Source organism: Pantherophis guttatus, chromosome 4 (assembly GCF_059756535.1).
Source record: "Pantherophis guttatus breed Tessera chromosome 4, ASM5975653v1, whole genome shotgun sequence".
NCBI lineage: Eukaryota > Metazoa > Chordata > Lepidosauria > Squamata > Colubridae > Pantherophis > Pantherophis guttatus.
Window position 1 is genome coordinate 101,208,374 of NC_142066.1, and position 18,447 is coordinate 101,226,820.

The 18,447-nt window shown below is 48.8% G+C and overlaps 1 protein-coding gene across 3 annotated transcripts in view; it reads right to left on the minus strand.

Moving 5' to 3' along the window:
* NEK11 (NIMA related kinase 11) overlaps positions 1-18,447 on the minus strand; it is a 370,526-nt gene that overhangs the window by 312,257 nt on the left and 39,822 nt on the right. The gene's annotated exons all lie outside the window — the stretch shown is intronic.

Below are 18,447 nucleotides of genomic sequence, written 5' to 3' on the forward strand. Positions count from 1 at the left end.
AATCCGGTAAACTTGTCTGCTTCTGCACAGTCCATAATCTTTGCGGTTAACGTAGCCTCCGATGGAGTGTTTTTGGATTTCCATTCTTGTGCAAACGAGATCCTGGCTGCAATGGTGATGTGGAGAGCGAGATACCAATTAGATTTGTTTAAGTTCTCTGGTTTCATGCCTAGTAAAAATGTTTCCGGGTTCAATTCTATCCTACATCCTATGATTTCTAAAATCCATTTTTGAATTCTAGCCCAATATTCTTTTGCTCGGGGACAGGTCCACCAGCTATGAAAATAAGTTTCCATAGCGGTGTTGCATTTCTAACAAACTGGAGAGGTTCCTGGGAACATCTTCGATAATCTAGCCGGAGACAGGTGCCATCTATATAGCATTTTGTATATATTTTCCTTATAGGAAACCGACATTGTTAATTTTAAGGTTTTCCCCCAAATTTCTTCCCATTTTTCAAGTTCAATTGAATATCCCAAATTTCTCCCCCAGGCAATCATTGAGTCCTTGATAACCTCCTCTCCAATCCAATCCATTAAGAGGAATTGATACAGTTTGGATAATACCTTCTCATCCTTCCCCAACAAGATCTTATCAAGTTCTTGTTGGGAATTATAGATTCCTCCCTTGTTTTTGTCCTGAGCTGTTCTGGATTGGATCTGATTGTATGTCCACCAATCTAACTCATAGCCTAATTCCACCAGCGTATTTCGAGATTTTACTTTGCCTAAAGGATCCAACAGAACTTGGTAAGTTAGTGGTTTATTTCTGTTATAACGAGTCGGGTGTATCATCGCCTCTAAAGGGGAAAGCCAAATCGGAGTCATCGGATAATATTTATTTCTTATTCGATCCTCTTTCTCGAGATGGAAAGATCCTCCTTTTTTCTTAGGCTCCAGAACGTGGCAGAAGGGAGAGAGACTGGACGAGATCGTGGGGGAGATGGTAGCAGGAGCCCTGGAAGTAGACAGAGTCTCAGTACAAAGTGATATCGATGAAGTATTCAGGGTGTTCACTAGTTACGCAAAGAGGCACAATCTCCCTCGTGAAGTTCATGTGCATTTTAATAAGAAGGCCCTATGCAAGGAATTTTTCCGACGCACGAGAGACCAGACTATTACTTATAGGGGCCACAAAGTGACGATTCTAAAGCAAATTCCGAGATGGGTCAGAGAGCAGAGAAGGAGGTACCAATTCCTCACTTTACATTTGAGGAAGAATGCAATCCCCTACCATTGGCTCCTACCAGAAGGATTGCTGGTGACTTGGCGAGATAGACGAATCAGAATAAGGAACCTATAGGACGCGAAAGACTTTTTTGAACAACTTAATACAGCGGTTTTGGATATGGAGGAGGAGGTAGAAAGTAGAAGTTTGGAAGAGTCTCAGGAAGAGGATAATATGAGAACTGGTGAAGGTAAAAGTGACAGAAAGAATGGAAAGGAGGACCGAGGAAGAGGAGGAACAGCGACGACACAAAGAGAGACAAGACAGACAAAAAAAGTCCAAACAGCGGGAAAGTAAGGGCTGACTAGGAGGAAAGGGATTGGAGAAAATGTACGCTTGTTATTGGTAAACATTAATGGTTTAAATGCTCCTATTAAAAGCATTCCTTCCGGGTAGCAGACCAATATGGCAACTCTATATTGAATGCCAAGGACGAAGGGGCGATGTCCAGCATTTTTGAGGGTGTTGGGGGGCCAGCTGACCATCTTACAACCCCCGCCCAGCAAGCTGAAGCATAGCCGGCTCGATTGAGCCGTAGATGGAGCCGGAAGAACACCCGGCCGCCGTGGAGATAGTTAGGGATGGCGCGGTGGGCGGTAAACGGCAGCGAACGTTGAAACTGAGGCCCAGCTGACTGTCATGAACCAAACAGCTGCGGGGCTGGAGTGGTTGAGGCAACGGTCGGCGATGTTGCTGTGGCGGCGCAGGCAGCACCGGCGGCGGTGCCTGGGCTGCCAAAAACTTGATTTGCTGCGTACTGGGTGCTGTGGGCGGCGACGCGGGGGCGGCGGCCATGGCTACGGAGGCGGAGCTGACTAAAATGACACTCGCAACGGCGATGATGACAGCAACAGCAGCAGCAACACCGGGAGGCTAGGCTATGAGGATGCCCTCTCTAGACGATGGAAAGGGCTTTATTGCAAGCAGTTACCCCCCCTCGATGTAATGGGGAGGGGGCCTGGACATTCCCCCCATTTTTGAAATACTAGGGGAGATATTTTCAACTTAATCACCTGAATGGCCCTATCTGAAAGAGCATGATAATGGTGGGGGCTGAGAACTGAAGACATGATTTTTTGATCTTCCCCTGACTGTTTCTCCCCCCCCTTACTAGACCTAGGCCTAGTTTGGCCATTCAGCGAAAAACTTGCAGCTGTTCGATCAACTTATAGCCTTTATTTTAAATATCTTTTCCTCCTTGACTATCCTAGTTATCCTGATTATTTGATTTCATCTCTTCCGCCTGGATGCTCCACCTTGCTTTTTTCAACCTTATCTTCAGATTTTTTGCTGGTATCAGAAAGGGAGGAAGCATAGACATTGAGAGTCTTGAACAATTTATTTGTAATATTTATACAAGTGGATGGGACGGACCATCTTCTCCTTTGTCTCTGTAACTCTGGACGCCATGAGAGGGCGGTCATTGAGACTCTGTAACTGGTCGCCGTGAGAGGGCAGTCATTGAGACTCTCATCCCCTTTTTTGACTAACTTATTTTAATCACAAGACTTTCCCATCACTGTAAGAGGGAGATGGTATTCCGATGTTCTATTATATTAGCTTCCTTGTACAATTATCTACTTTACCCTTTTTGTCTTAACCATCTGTTTTAAACCATCTTTAACACCTTAAGAAAATGGCCTTTCATCGCCTCCAATTCTATCTCACCTCCAATGTATTCAATAACAGAGCTCCTAGCACTGTGAGATTCCCCCCTCTCACAAGTTTGGCCCTCCCAGTTATCTAGGGCCGCCCTCGAGGATGGGCTTTGGAACCCCGAGAGGTGGTATGCTAAGAACCGGAAGCTTTGGGGTTTTTTAGATAGTTTTCAAACTCTATTTTAAGGGGATCTGGGAGGAGGGTGGTTTCCAATGTAAATAATGAGGCTGGGGGGCCTCCCGGGAGGGGAGTGGGTTGTATGGGTTCAGGGATTAACCCGCGAGGGACGGGATCTAGTCCATCTGAAGAGCGCGGCGGAGGAGATGCAGAATCCGGGGCCAAGGAGAGGGTTAGAGCTTGTGTTGTTGATAGACATTACATCAGTACTGTAGGTGGGAGGGGCAGATATGGCGGGAGTAGGGGGCCACATCAAGTTGCGGGAGTGCGCACTCGCTGTCTTCAAGCGGTGGCATGCTCCGGCCCCCAATGCTCTTCTCGTTCCCCAGGTGGCACAGACCCTCAGGCCCTGGGCCTTCGGCTGATGCTATGCAATACCAGGTCCGTGGTAAATAAAGCCCCCCTCATTTGTGATCTTGTTCAGGAGGGGGGAGCGGACCTGGTGGGTATTACGGAGACCTGGTTGGGCCAGGAGGGGGGAGTCCCTCTCGTAGAGATGTGCCCACCCGGTTTCCGGGCATTTCATCAGCCAAGGTCACAGGGAAGGGGTGGGGGGTGGCAGTTATCATTAAAGAGGGTCTTGGTCCAAGGGAGGCCATTGTTCCTCAGACGGCCGGATGTGAGTCCCTCCTTGTGAAGTGGGGTCATGGGATGAAGATGGGCCTGCTGGTTACGTACCTGGCTCCCTGCCATGTGGCAGTAGCCTTGCCTGAACTACTCAACGTTATAGCCGCGGTGGCGATTGATACCCCTAGGCTTATGGTCATGGGGGACTTCAACCTACCATCCGTCGGTGAGGCGTCTGAGGTGGCTCAGGAGTTCATGGCTTCCATGACGGCCATAGACCTGATCCAATTAGTTCATGGCCCTACTCACACGGGGGGAAACACGCTGGACCTGGTTTTTGTCTCTGGTCAGTGGCTGAGTGGTCTCGAGATAGGGGATATAGCGATCGAGCCCTTGTCATGGTCAGATCACTCCCTCCTTCACTTTGACCTTCGAACCGCTACACCCTGCCGCAGGGAGGCGGAACCAATGAGGTGGTTCCGCCCCACGCGCCTGATGGACCCGGATAGGTTCCAAACAGAGCTTGGGCCATTTCCTGAGGCTCTGGCACACGGCTCGACTGAAGACCTAGTGGCTGCCTGGGATAGGGCGGCCGCTGGAGCTTTGGACCGGGTCGTGCCTTTGCGGCCTCTAATCCGGCGTCGATCTCACCTGGCTCCCTGGTTCACCGAGGAGCTGAGGGAGATGAAACGCCGGAAAAGACGCCTGGAGAGCAGTTGGAGGGCCAGCCGTTCTGAATCTGACCGAACATTGGTAAGGTCTCATATTAAGACCTACCTGGTGGCAATAAAAGCGGCAAAGTGTAACTATTTTTCCGCTCTTATTGCGTCATCAGATAATTGCCCGGCCGCCCTGTTTAGGGTGACTCGCTTCCTGCTCCACCAGGAAGCGCGGGAGGACCCCTTGGAGGGTAGAGCCGAGGACTTTGTACAATATCTGTATGACAAAATCGCTAAGATTCGGGAAAATTTGGACTCTGACTGGGTAGATTTGGGAGGGAGGATGGAGGCAAGTCTTGAGAATATTACCTGGGAAGAGTTTGATTCTGTGACCCTGGAAAACGTGGACAAGATACTGGGCAGACTGAGCGCGGCCACATGTTTATTGGACCCGTGTCCCTCCTGGCTGGTGCTGGCCTCTCGGGAGGTTACACGAGGCTGGCTCCAGGGGATTATAAATGCTTCCTTGAGAGAGGATGCCTTCCCTGCCGCCTTGAAAGAGGCGGTGGTGAAGCCTCTCCTCAAGAAGCCTTCCCTGGACCCAGCAGTGTTGGCTAATTACCGTCCAGTCTCCAACCTTCACTTCGTTGCAAAGGTTGTTGAGAGTGTGGTAGCGCGATAGCTTCCTCAGTACTTGGATGAATCAGCTTATCTAGACCCATTCCAGTCGGGCTTCAGGCCTGGATACAGCAGGAAACGGCATTGGTCGCATTGGTAGATGATTTCTGGAGGGCCCGGGACAGGGGTTGCTCCTCTGTCCTGGTCCTATTAGACCTCTCAGCAGCTTTTGATACCATCGACCATGGTATCATGCTGCACCGGTTGGAAGAGTTAGGGGTGGGGGGCACTGTGTTGCGGTGGTTCTCCTCCTTTCTCTCTGATCGGTCGCAGTCTGTGCTGACAGGGGGGCAGAGGTCGACCCCGAGGCCCCTTGTATGTGGGGTGCCACAGGGGTCAGTTCTCTCACCCCTTCTGTTCAACATTTATGTGAAGCCGCTGGGTGAGATCATCCGTGGTTTTGGGGTGAAGTATCATCAGTATGCTGATGATACTCAGCTATACATCTCCACCCCAGACTACCCCAATGATGCCCTTAAAGTGATGTCCCGATGGCTGGAGGCTGTACGGATCTGGATGGGGAAGAACAGACTCAGGCTCAACCCATCCAAGACCGAGTAGCTGTGGTTTCCGACGTCCCGATATAGTCAGTTGGTGCCATCACTGACTATTGGGGACGAGTCATTGCCCCCCACGGAGAGGGTTCACAACTTAGGCATCCTCTTGGACTCACGGCTGTCTTTAGAAGAACACTTGATGGCTGTAGCCAGGAGATCTTTTTATCAGGTTCGCCTGATTCGCCAGTTGCGTCCCTTTCTGGATCGGGACTCGATAAATACGGTCACTCATGCCCTCGTCACTTCACGCCTGGACTACTGTAATGCTCTCTATATGGGGCTCCCCTTGAGGAGCACCCGGAGGCTCCAGCTGGTCCAGAATGTGGCCGCGCGGGTAGTTACGGGAGCAGCATGGCGCTCCCATGTGGCTCCCCTCCTGTGCGAGCTGCACTGGCTCCCTGTGGTCTTCCGGGTGCACTTCTTAGTTACCACCTTTAGAGTGATCCATGGCTTAGGACCATCCCCTTCTGCGCATGTCCAAGATGGCGCTTCAATGCTAGAGCTCCGATTCTTGGGGGCGATGTCCTGGTCAAAGGGGGCTTCAGGGGGGTCAGTTTTATCATCTACGACCCCCCGCCCGGGTAAAGGAGGGTCTACGGAGCATTTTGAGAGCTTCGCTAGCTCTCCGGGTCATCCCAGCTCTGAGAGGGATGGCGTTTAGGCGGGGACAGTGCGAGATGGTGGGCGTGGCCTTGCGGGGCGGCTGTGGTTGATCCAGCGGCTACCTGGCGGTTGGCGGGACGGCGGCAGCGACATCCAACGATGGCGACGCTGAGGCCACCTGCGGAGTCCTCCAATTCCCCCGGATGCCTCGAGAAAGATCTGTGGAGGCTAGGGGCGGCTGGGGACGGCCGCATGGGGGGGCCAATGGTGATGGTGTCAGCGGTGGCGAGGGCGTCTGCGACGGTGGTCGGCGAGGATGGCGGCTGGTGCAGGGCGGCTTCCTAAAGGCCTGTAGACCAACTGAGGTGGCATGGGACTCTCGGCAGCAGCCTCAAAAGTGGATTTCCCTGGTGGCTGGAGGGTGTTTGGCCCTTGGGGGCAGGGCCACCCCCATGCAGACCCGGAGACCTCCATGGTGAGCTGGAGGGGGCAAAACTGGGTGAGCACTATGTTCCATCAATTGGAAGTTTTGAGAGATTTGAGGGGGCTGGAAAACGTCTGTTGGCACTTGCTGCCTATATTTCCCCCTCCTCTCCTTCCTTTTTTCAACCGAGTTAAGACCTTGTTGGCCTCATTATGGCTATAGCTACCCAGCCTATCCTGGCCTGCTGAGCTGTTCCTACTTTCCCCCATTTCCATCAAGCCATCTCTGAATCTCCTGCCTTGCAAGATTTCTCCTGAACTAAACTTTGAACTAATTCTTCTCATGAACTGGAGGGTTGGGCTTTCTGACTTCTCCTAATCCATATGGGGAACTGGATCTATGGACTCGAGGCCAGTGGGAGTCGGTGTATGGCTGCCTTCACTCCCAGGTTTTCATCAAAGTTTTATTGGTCGGCCTTTGTGAGAGGACGGTCGGCCAAGAAATTTCCGGGGGTCGGATGGCATATCTCCCCCTCCACTGCTGTGAGAGGGCAATAGAATTCGGCTGCCTGTGCCATGGACTGGAACTTTTCCCCCTGTATTATAACATCATGGTGGTCTCCCGACCATGGACTATCCTCACCCCTGATGATTTAATGTACTCAGTGTCTGAACTCCTTGCCCTGCGAGATTCCCCCCTCTCGCAGGTTTGGCCCTCCACTCTATCGAGGGCCTATCTCGATGACAGATTTTGGAATCCTGAGAGATGGCATGGCGCAAGGAAGGGCTTGTGGGGTTTTTTAGGAAAGTGTTTTAATAAGATTTTAAAGGGTTCGGGGAGGGGGTCTTTTGACAATTTTTTAAGGGGAACTGGGAGGACGACCAAAGGGGATGGGGGGGGGAAGTCCACTAAGGTCAGAGCCGAGCCTGGCACGGGGCAACGGTTTGGAGGGTGCAGGACGAGGGATTGGGGAGGGGATGGAGGGCTATACCAATGAGGGGTGTACCATCAGCACGGTGGATGGGAGGGGCAGATATGGCGGGAGCAGGAGACCATATCACATGTCGGGGGTGCGCACTCGCTGTTTGAGAGCTATTGCGCGCCCCGGTCTCCAAGGCTCCCCTCGGATACTAGGTGGCTCAGATACTCAGGACCTGGGCCTTCGGCTGATGCTGTGCAATGCCAGGTCCGTGGTAAATAAGGCCCCCCTCATTCACGATCTTATACAGGAGGGGGGAGCGGACCTGGCGGGTATTACGGAGACCTGGTTGGGCCCGGAGGGAGGGGTCCCTCTGGTTGAGATGTGCACACCAGGCTTCAGAGCATTCCATCAGCCGAGGGTCCAGGGGAGGGGCGGGGGGGTGGCGGTTATTATTAACGAAGGTCTTAGTCCGAGGGAGACCACTGTGCCACAGATTGCCGGATGTGAATCCCTCTTTGTGAGATGGGGTCATGGGGTTCAGATGGGCTTGTTGTTTGTGTACCTGGCTCCCTGCCGCGCAGCAATGGCCCTGCCCGAGCTCCTCGACGTGATAGCCATGGTGGCAGTTGATACACCCAGGCTTATGGTCATGGGTGATTTCAACTTGCCGTCCATCGGTGAAACATCTGAGACGGCTCGGGAGTTCATGGCTTCCATGACGGCCATGGACCTGACCCAACTAGTTCATGGCCCCACCCACAGGGGGGGGACACACTCTGGACTTGATTTTTGTCTCTGGCCAGTGGTTGAGTGACCTTATTATAGGGGATATAGACATGGAACCCTTGTCATGGTCAGATCACTCGCTCCTTCGCCTGGACCTTCGAACCACTACACCCCGCCGCAGGGAGGCGGAGCCAATAAGATGGGTCCGCCCCAGGCGCCTGATGGATCCTGATAGGTTCCAGATGGAGCTTGGGCCATTTCCTGAGGATCTAGCACATGACTCGGCTGAGGACCTGGTAGCCGCCTGGGATCGGGCGGCTGGTGGGGCCTTGGACCGAGTCGTGCCTTTGCGGCCTCTGACCCGGTGCCGATCCTGCGCAGCTCCTTGGTTGATGTCCCGGGAAACATTTTAGCTAATCTCGCCGGGGGGAGATGCCACCGGTAGACCATTTTATATATGTTTTCTTTATATGAGGAGGCCATGGTTAATTTCATATTTTTCAACCAAATCTGTTCCCATTGCTGGAAGTCAAGGGGATATCCAAAATTTCGCCCCCATGCTATCATACAATCCTTCACTACATCCTGTCCTATCTGCAGAGACAATAAATATGCATAACATTTAGATAATATCCCTTTCCCTCCTTCTAATAAGATCTTATCCAATTCTTGTCTTTTACGGTAGATTCCTTCACTATGTAAATCTTTTTTATACCTGGAGTGCACTTGGGAATAAGACCACCAGTCTATCTTATATCCTTGAAGAGTTAATAATTCTCGTGACTTCGGATTACCCTGAACATCCAAGAAACCTTCATACGTCAAGGTTTTCTCCCCTTTATACAATGTCGGGTAAACCTGAGCTTCCTGCGCCGAAATCCAACATGGAACTTTTGAATATACTCTTCTTCTAACCTTTTCCCAAGTGTACCCAAGCGTCCTACGTAAATAGTGGTCATCAAAGTGTCTAGGACGGCCGGATGCTCCCGGCCATAGAAAATAGTGCCAGCCATGTTGAAGACCGGCTCCCTCAAATGTCAAAAGTCGTCTCTTTTGTAGGACCATCCATTCTTTCACCCAAATCAAGTTCGCTGCTTGGTGATAGAGCTCCCAATTTGGGAGTCCAAATCCTCCTCTATTTTTGGGTTCTTGTAACATTTTCAGTCTAATCCGCGGCCTCTTTCCCTGCCAGATAAATTTAGATATACTCCTATCCAAATTTGTAAAAAACTCTTTATTCAACCTTACCGGGGCTGTTTGGAATAGAAATAACCATTTGGGTAACACGCACATCTTAATGGTTGCCACCCTTCCCAAAATTGATAGCTGTAGATTTTTCCATCTTTCTAAGTCTCTGAGCATCTGGCTGTAAAGAGGAAGATAGTTATCCTCCTTTATGCAGGAACATCTGGCGGTCAACCATATACCCAGATACTTAATTTTATTTGTTATTCTTAAGCCCATTAACTGCTCCAGCTGTTGCCTTTGCATCTGAGTCATATTTTTCACTAGGATTTTAGTTTTTTCTTCATTCATCTTTAACCCCGCTACCTTCCCATACTCTCTAATCAAGCATAATAATTTCAGGCCCGAGTCCAGTGGTTGATCCAAGATAAATACAAGATTGTCTGCATAAGCCTGAACTTTAACTTCCTCCTGCCTAATCTTCATTCCTCTTACTTCCGTGTTTCCTCTCACTTCTCTAAGCAGGGGCTCTAAAGTTAATACAAATAGCAATGGGGAAAGGGGACATCCCTGTCTTGTACCTCTACGAATTTGAATTCTCTCCGTCTCCTCTCCATCTATGAGAACTCTTGCAGTCTGCTCCCGGTAGATAGCTCGAATTGCCCGAATAAAATTCCCACCAAACTCCATATATTCCAATTGAGAAATCATAAATTCCCAACTGATTCTGTCAAACCCCTTTGACAGAGGGGTTGAGGGAGAGAAGGGGGTAAAATAGGGGAGGCCTCTATGGGGCAAGCCTGAGGGAGAGAAGGGGATAAGATAGGAGAGACCTCTGGACTTATGGTTCGGCGTCGTGGCGAGACAGGGAAATAGTGGGCTCTGATGAGCCCCGCGAAAACCCAGGCTGCTGAACCGCCTCCGATGAGTCTTTGGACCGGAACCGTCCTGCAGGGATGGGGGAAAAGGAGTTCCCTTGGTTCCTCGGACAACCAAGAGGAACAGGCAAGTTCGTCGGAGGTCAGAGGGAACCCTCTGTGAGTCAGCGGCGGGGGGAAGCAGCTATGACAGCTGCCATGAAGCTGGGACAACCAGGCAAGAAATGTCCTGGAGGAAAGTGGACAGAAACGGAGCTCTTTGAACCTGGGTGAGTGACAACCAACCCAGGCTAGAACAACGCCTAGAGCAAAATTAACATCTAAAAGATCCCTAGCTATAAAATAGTGGCTGAATAACAAAGGGGCTGAAAGTTTAAAATGTTACCTTAAAGAAACAAAGACCCAATAAACAACTAAGCTTTGAGTAGAACTAAAGTAATTAAATATTGAGATATGGGACAAAGACTGGATATTTTAAAATTTGAATTGGATTTTTTTTTAAAAAGAAGATTGGATACTTTTAAAATTAAAAGAAAAAGAAATAAATTGGATTGTTACATAATAGCACAAAATGGACGTTGCTTACCTGAATGTCCCTTTTCTGCTTGCTGCGATGACATTCCTACGTGTGGGTTGAAGATCACTCTCATTGGTTTGACTGAGTGCCAATCATTTTCCCTCTGCAGTTGGGGTCACGCCTCCACCGTCCTATCTCTAGCAGTCTTTTCACTCAGTCAATTGGATAAGACTTGAGTGCCTTTGCTCTTTAGCTAAGTTTTTTTCTTTGGCTAAATTTTTACCTTGTTAAGTTAGTTTTTTTCCTTCTGTGGCGCTTATTTACTTCTCGAGGGCTGCGCAACGTGGACTACGAATATAATGGTGCTGGGTGAATTGGTGTTCCTTGGCTCTGGGACTCCAGCCGCCACCTTTTTTTAACATTTCTGACAGCGCTTCTGAGGCTTGCCTTTGATTATTACTGCAGCCTCAGACGATCGCCCCAACAGGAACGAAATAGGAGATACATCAACCAGCAGCGGGACATTACTGCAGAGGGAACAAACAAAAAAAAAACCCCAAAGGCCAGGCAATGGCAGGTCCATGGGCAGGATGAAATGTCATCGCGAGCAGAAAAGGGACGTTCAGGGAAGCAATGTCCGTTTTCCTGACTCGCTGCTCTGGCATTCCTATGTGTGGGACATGCCCAAGCTTAAGTTCCAAGGGAGGGGTCCGAAGCCATACCCTGGCCACAGGAGGCAATTACAGATTGTAAAACACGTCTGTTGAATGCGGTATCAGCAGAAGCAGAAGCGTCTAATCGGTAAGGTCTAACAAATGATGAAATAGAAGACCAGGTGGCCACCCGACAAATATCATTGATGGACGCCTGGGTAGCCCAGGCAGCAGATGTGGCAGCACTATGAGTGGAATGGGGCAAAATCCCACCAGGACAGGCCCACCTCGTAGTTCATGGGCCTTAGAAATACAGGCCTTGAGCCAGCGGCCCACAGTCACAGAAGAAACCTTCTGCCCCAATGATGACGGAAGGAAGGACACCAGCAAGGCCTGTATTTCTGAAGGATCTGGTCCTTTTGAAATACCATCGTAGTGCCCTATGCACGTCAAAAGTAGGCCACCTTTTTTCTAAAGGATGATGGGGATCCGGTCAGAAATTTTGTAGGACAATCTCTTGGGCCCTATGGAAATGGGAGTTAATTTTCGGCACAAAGTCCGGGTCTAGCCGAAAGACCACCCGGTCCGGATAGAAGACACAAAGATCCTGGCGAATAGAGAACGCCGCTATCTCAGACACCCTGCGAGCTGATGTCACCGCCAACAGAAATGCCATTTTCAAGATAAAGTAGCGCAAACCACAGGATCGGAGTGGTTCAAAGGGCGACAATGTTAAGGCTTACAAGACAAGCATAAGATCCCACGGAGGGTAGCGATGTACCATGGGCGGTCGCAGATTCGTCACGCCATGAAGAAAGGACCGGATCCGGGAAACATGAGACAGGGATTGTTGATTATCACCCACCAGCACAGTAGCCGGGGCAGCAACTTGACGTCTAAGCATGGATGGAGCTAGACCCTTGTTAAACTCTGATTGTAGAAATTGAAGAACATCTGGAACAGTCACAGATGTAGGATCGACGTGATTTGTAGTACACCACTGAGCGAAGGCTTTCCAGGAAGGGTTGTAGATGCGTACTGTCAACGGACGTCTGGCGGCTTGAATAGTCGAGATTACCTCGCTGGAAAGGTGACCTTTGGAGAGCATGATCCGTTCAAGCGCAGACGGTCAACTGGAGCCACTCTGGCTCTGGGTGTTGGATGAGCCCCTGGCTTAGAGAAATGAGGTCCCGAGGAATCCTCCACGGTGGTTCGGTGGACAGGGCCATCAGGTTGGCGAACCATGGTCGATGTGGCCAGTGAGGTGCAACCAATAGAAGATCCGCTTTTTCCACAATTAACTTCCGAATTACGTTGGGAATTATTGGTATCGGTGAAAACGCATAGAGAAGGCCCTGGGGCCATGGAGATCGGACAGCATCGTGACTTTCCGCGCCTGGTGTTGGGTAGCGGGAGAAGTACGGTGGCAGCTGTATGTTTTGCGCTGTAGCGAACAGATCTAGAACTGGAGTCCCAATTCGGCGAGAGAGGTCGAGAAAGAGACGAAGATTGAATTGCCACTCCGAGTGATCAAGCGACCCCTGCTGAGCCAATCCGCCTGCAGGTTGAGTTCTCTGGAAATTTGTTCCTCCCGCAAGGAGCAGATGTGCCTCTCTGCCCAGGACATGAGTCATTCCGTTTCCTCCATTAGGGAGAGGGAGCGAGTGTCCCCTTGCTGATTGATATGGGCCTTCATGGCCATGTTGTCGGTCAATATCAGGACATGTTTGTGAAGAACGTGTTGGTGGAAATGAGACAACGCCAAATGAACTGCTCTTAACTCCAGCCAATTGATGCTGTGTGTTCTTTCCAAGGGGGACCAGGTGCCCTGTGCTGGGTAAACATTGAGATGAGCGCCCCACCCGAGAAGGCTGGCGTCTATGGTTAGCGTGACACGTTCCGGTTCCAGAAATAGGGAGCCGTTCTGAAGTGTTAGGGAGAGCCACCATCGAAGAGAGAGTCTCACCCGAGGTGTCACAGGAACCTTGATCATAGGCTCTCCTTGGCCTTGTCTCTGAAAGGGTAAGAGAAACCACTGAAGTTGATGCGAATGGGGGCATGCTCATGGCACTATTGTGATTGAAGAGATGAGTTTGCCCAACAATTTGGATAGCAGAATCAAGGGAACTTTCTTGCACGCCAGGTCCCGTATGCTGGATTGACAGCGCAGAGATAAGTACACTAGACCTTCTAGAGAATCTATTACCGCACCGAGGTGTAAAATACGAGTCGTTGGGGAAAGATGACTTTTTTCCAGATTGAGGGTAAACCCGTGACTCTGCAAGGTGCGTATTACAATTTGTCTGTCCTGATCTGCTTGCGGCACCGATGACGACAGGATCAGGATGTCATCCAGGTAACAGACTAGACATACAGGCAATTCCCGGAGCGACACTGCCAAGGCCGCCAAGATTTTTGTGAAAGTTTGAGGCTCAGACGAGAGCCCAAAAGACATTGCCTTGTATTGAAAATGGTGGTCTGCAAAGGCAAACCTGAGAAACTTTCTGTGCGCCAGATGAATGGGCACGTGTAAGTATGCCTCCTTTAAATCTATTGATTGCATTAGATCGCCCTGACGGATAAAGCCAAGAAGCGATTTGAGAGAATGCATCTTGAAGCATCGATACAACACGTGGAGGTTCAGATCTTTCAGGTTCAGAATTCCCCTCCAGCCTCCTGAACTCTTTGGTACCAGAAATAAGATGGAATAAAATCCGGTCCATACCTGATCTTCCGGAGCCGGCTCTATGGTCTTGATTTCCAGCAGATGCTGAATCTCAAGATCCATGAGGTGCCGTTTGCCAAGTTGCAGGGGAAACGGGCACTGGATGAAACGGTTCAGAGGAGTGGAGGTGAATTCCAAGGTGAGTCCGCTGGTGACAGTGCGGAGGATCCATGCATCCATTGTAGAGAGTCCCCACTGATGGTAAAAGGATTGGAGCTTGCCGCCAATGGGAACAGAAGCCGGTGAGTCACTTGCCTTGACGGAAGGAACGGAATCCCGCTCCTTGAAATGGACACTTGGAATTTGCCTGGCATCTGCCTCTGTCCCGAAAGGAATTATGGTTGGGCAGCTGGGAATATGAGTGGGTCGTAGATCGTTGAAAATAGGCACCGCCGACCCCTGGATCGACACGAAATGCCGGTTGCGGATAAGGTGAGTATCTGCGATCCGGTCTCCTATAAGAGGAAGGAAGGACCTTTTTCTTATCCCAACCTTCTAGTAATACCAGATCAAGGGAAGCTCCAAAAAGGGAAGATCCTTTATAAGGTGCGGCTGTGAATCTCCATTTGGATTTCATATCGGCTCTCCAATGGCATAGCCAAAGAAGTTGCCAAGAAGTCACTGTGGATGCAAGAGCCCAGGAAGCGAATTTTGCCGCGTCCAGGGATGCATCAGCAGAGTATTCGGCTGCTGCAACAATTCTGGACACATCCTGATGGAGTCTTGCTTCTTCTGGTGGTAACCTGTTGCGAAGTTGGCAGAGCCAGATGAGGGAGGCTCTGTTAAAAAACGAAGCTGAAGTTGCAGCCCGAATGGCCCAGGCAGCCGCCTGGTGGGTCTTGCGAAAGGCCATCTCAGCACGTTTGTCCTCTAATTTGAGGCCTTCACCAACATCACTGACAAGAACCGAAGACGACGTAAGGCTAGCCACAGGTTCGTCTACAGATGGTACTTGAAGCAAGGTATCAAGCTCAGGTGCTGAACAATATAGTTTCCTGTCGAAACTATTAGGTCCCGAGAGAGATCCGGGATGCTCCCACGGCCTTTGGATTACCTGTGAGAAAAGGTTTGGACATGGTACAAAGTCATAATCAGGTCTAGGTACCAGAAACAGGTTTCCATTGGGATCAGGCTGTGTTTGAGAGGTTGAAGGCTGATCAAGTCCTTGGCCCATATTTGTGGCCATCTTAGCTTTATGCAGGAGTGACTTGAACAATGAAGGTCTAAATAATCCCGGAAAGGAAACCATTTCCTCATCTTCTGAGAGGTCAAAGTCCTCAAGGTAAACATCATCACGAAGAGACTCCTCCAAGTGACCAAAGGCCTGAGCTGAAGGTTGTGGAGGGGTCAGGGAAGCAGGACAGAGTGTGCTGGCGCTGCCCTCAGATGGCATATGACAGCTGGTTTGTTGTAAGCCCACCTGAAAAATGCGAGTAATTGCTTGAGAAACCAATGACTGAAAGTCCAAAGGTTGGCCACATGTATGCCCCTCCCCTACACAGAGACCCGTGGCTGTCGGGGTGAACATAGCCTCAGTTGTAGTAGGAGGCATCTGGAGAGGCAAGGGCATAGAACCTGATTGGGTGTGTCCCTGCTGATCAAGTCCTTCCTGTACACAGATCACAGGCTGGTCCTGTGGCACTAAAGTCAGGCTGTCTTGTTGCCAAGCCAGGCTACCAGTCTCCTGAGTAGCCAAGGTATCAATGATAGGCTGCTGAGCCACAGCAGATTGAGAGGTACTAGGGCCAGACTGCCCTTGGCGCTGTGCTCTATTGAATTGGCGCTCCAGGGCATTATGCCTACGCTGAGCAGCCTTATCCACCCCTGGGACGGCCATGGCTGGTCGTGAGGGTCTAGGTAGTCGTGGTTGAGCCACTGCCTGGGCCTTGACTTTCTTGTTCTTGGGCGAGGGAAACCTGGTGGGGAAGGAACCTATTCAAGGTCAGAAGACAGGTCTTCATCTGCCATTGCCCATAACAATATGTTGTAATAAGAGACAATGAAATTACTATGGATATATGTGTGTGTGTGTGTGTGTGTGTGTGTGTGTGTGTGTGTAGTTAATATTTCGGGTTTCTTCCCGTGTAATTGTGGATATATCCCTAAAAGGGTAGAAGCGACGTTTCGGCAGAATCCCATCTGCCATCATCAGGCTTATGTCAGCAGTCATTTTGCACTAACTGCCGTTGGTATTTCAAATCTGGTGCTGGTATTCTGGGATGGCTCCACCTTTTCATTCTGATTGGTTGGGAGTCCCAGTATGTGTTTATTGGCTTGGCTTCGGGTGTATGGTCGGTTTTTCTCCACTAGGTGGCAGGGCTTCATCTTTGTGGCTGGTTTGAATATGATTTGGTTGGGATTTTTTTTGTTTAATGTTTGGTCTATGTTTTATATATGGTGTTAAGATTCGTCTATCTATGAGAGCAGGTTTCCAAATAGTAGGCAGACGTGAAGTGTCATCCCGTTTATTCATGCAATATGGTCTTTTTTTCTATTTCTATTGCTTCTCTGATTATCCTGCCATTGAGATGTTCTATTTTTGCAACTGTTTTTGTTTTATTAAAATTAATGTTGTGTCCTGTTGTATTTATATGTTGAACTAATGATGATGTGTGTTTTTGCTTTTGTATTGAGTTTTTGTGTTCCTCGATGCGCACACTCATTCTTCTGTTGGTCTGTCCAATGTATGTTGATGGGCAGGAAGCACACGGGATTTCGTATATGCCTTGATCTTCTAATTCTATTTTGTCTTTGGGGTTTCTCAGAATGGACGATATCTTTCTATCTGTGCAAAATATGGTTTTGATGTTGTGTTTCTGTAGTACTTTGCTAATTTTATCTGTTGTTCTTAATTTTATCTGTATGGCCTCCCAAAAATACACAAAGATGGAATACCTCTCAGACCCATAGTAAGTTCCATAGGCTCACCTTTACAAAATCTAGCCAGATATTTAGCAAAACATCTTCAACCTCACGCAGAATCTGCTGCTTCATATGTACAGAACTCATACCATTTCATACAAATAATAAAAAAGCAACACATAAAAGAAAGTGACCTTCTTGTAAGCTTTGATGTTGTATCACTATTCACACAAATACCTGTCAAAGAAGCCCTGTCAACAATTAAAAACAAATATCAACTACCAAAACATATCACAAACTTAACAGAACATTGTTTATCCAACACATATTTCATACACAGAGGACAGAGATATAAACAAGTAGAAGGTGCACCAATGGGATCACCATTATCACCAGTCATCGCTAATCTTTTCATGGAAGAATTCGAATCCAATGCCTTAGAAAAAACTGTTAACAAACCAAAATTATGGCTCAGATACGTTGATGACACCTTTGTGATCTGGCCACATGGAAGAGATAAATTGGAAAACTTCTTAGTATATTTGAACAGCCTCCATCCCAAAATAAAGTTCACCATGGAGATAGAATCAGAAAACCAGTTACCTTTCCTCGATGTATTAATTTATAAAAAATCTGATGGCACCTTAGGACATACCATCTATCAAAAGAAGACACATACGAACCGCTATCTCAACGCCAAATCACACCACCATCCAGCACAAATAAACTCTGTTGCCAAAACATTAACCACAAGAACTAAACGTCTGGCTGATGAAGCACATTTACAAACAGAATTATATACACTAACTAATGTACTGACATCAAATGGGTTCTGTAGAAATAAAGTCATCAATATGATCAAACATACAACACCAAGACAGAATAAAAAACAACAAGAGGAACAAAACAATGGGAAAGCCATCTTGCCCTATATAAGGGGAACAACAGATAAAATTAGCAAAGTACTACATAAACACAACATCAAAACCATATTTTGCACAGATAGAAAGATATCGTCCATTCTGAGAAACCCCAAAGACAAAATAGAATTAGAAGATCAAAGCATATACGAAATCCCGTGTGCTTCCTGCCCATCAACATACATTGGACAGACCAACAGAAGAATGAGTGTGCGTATCATATATAAAACATAGACCAAACATTAAACAAAAAAATCCCAACCAAATCATATTCAAACCAGCCACAAAGATGAAGCCCTGCCACTTAGTGGAGAAAAACCGACCATACACCCGAAGCCAAGCCAATAAACACATACTGGGACTCCCAACCAATCAGAATGAAAAGGTGGAGCCATCCCAGAATACCAGCACCAGATTTGAAATACCAACGGCAGTTAGTGCAAAATGACTGCTGACATAAGCCTGATGATGGCAGATGGGATTCTGCCGAAACGTCGCTTCTACCCTT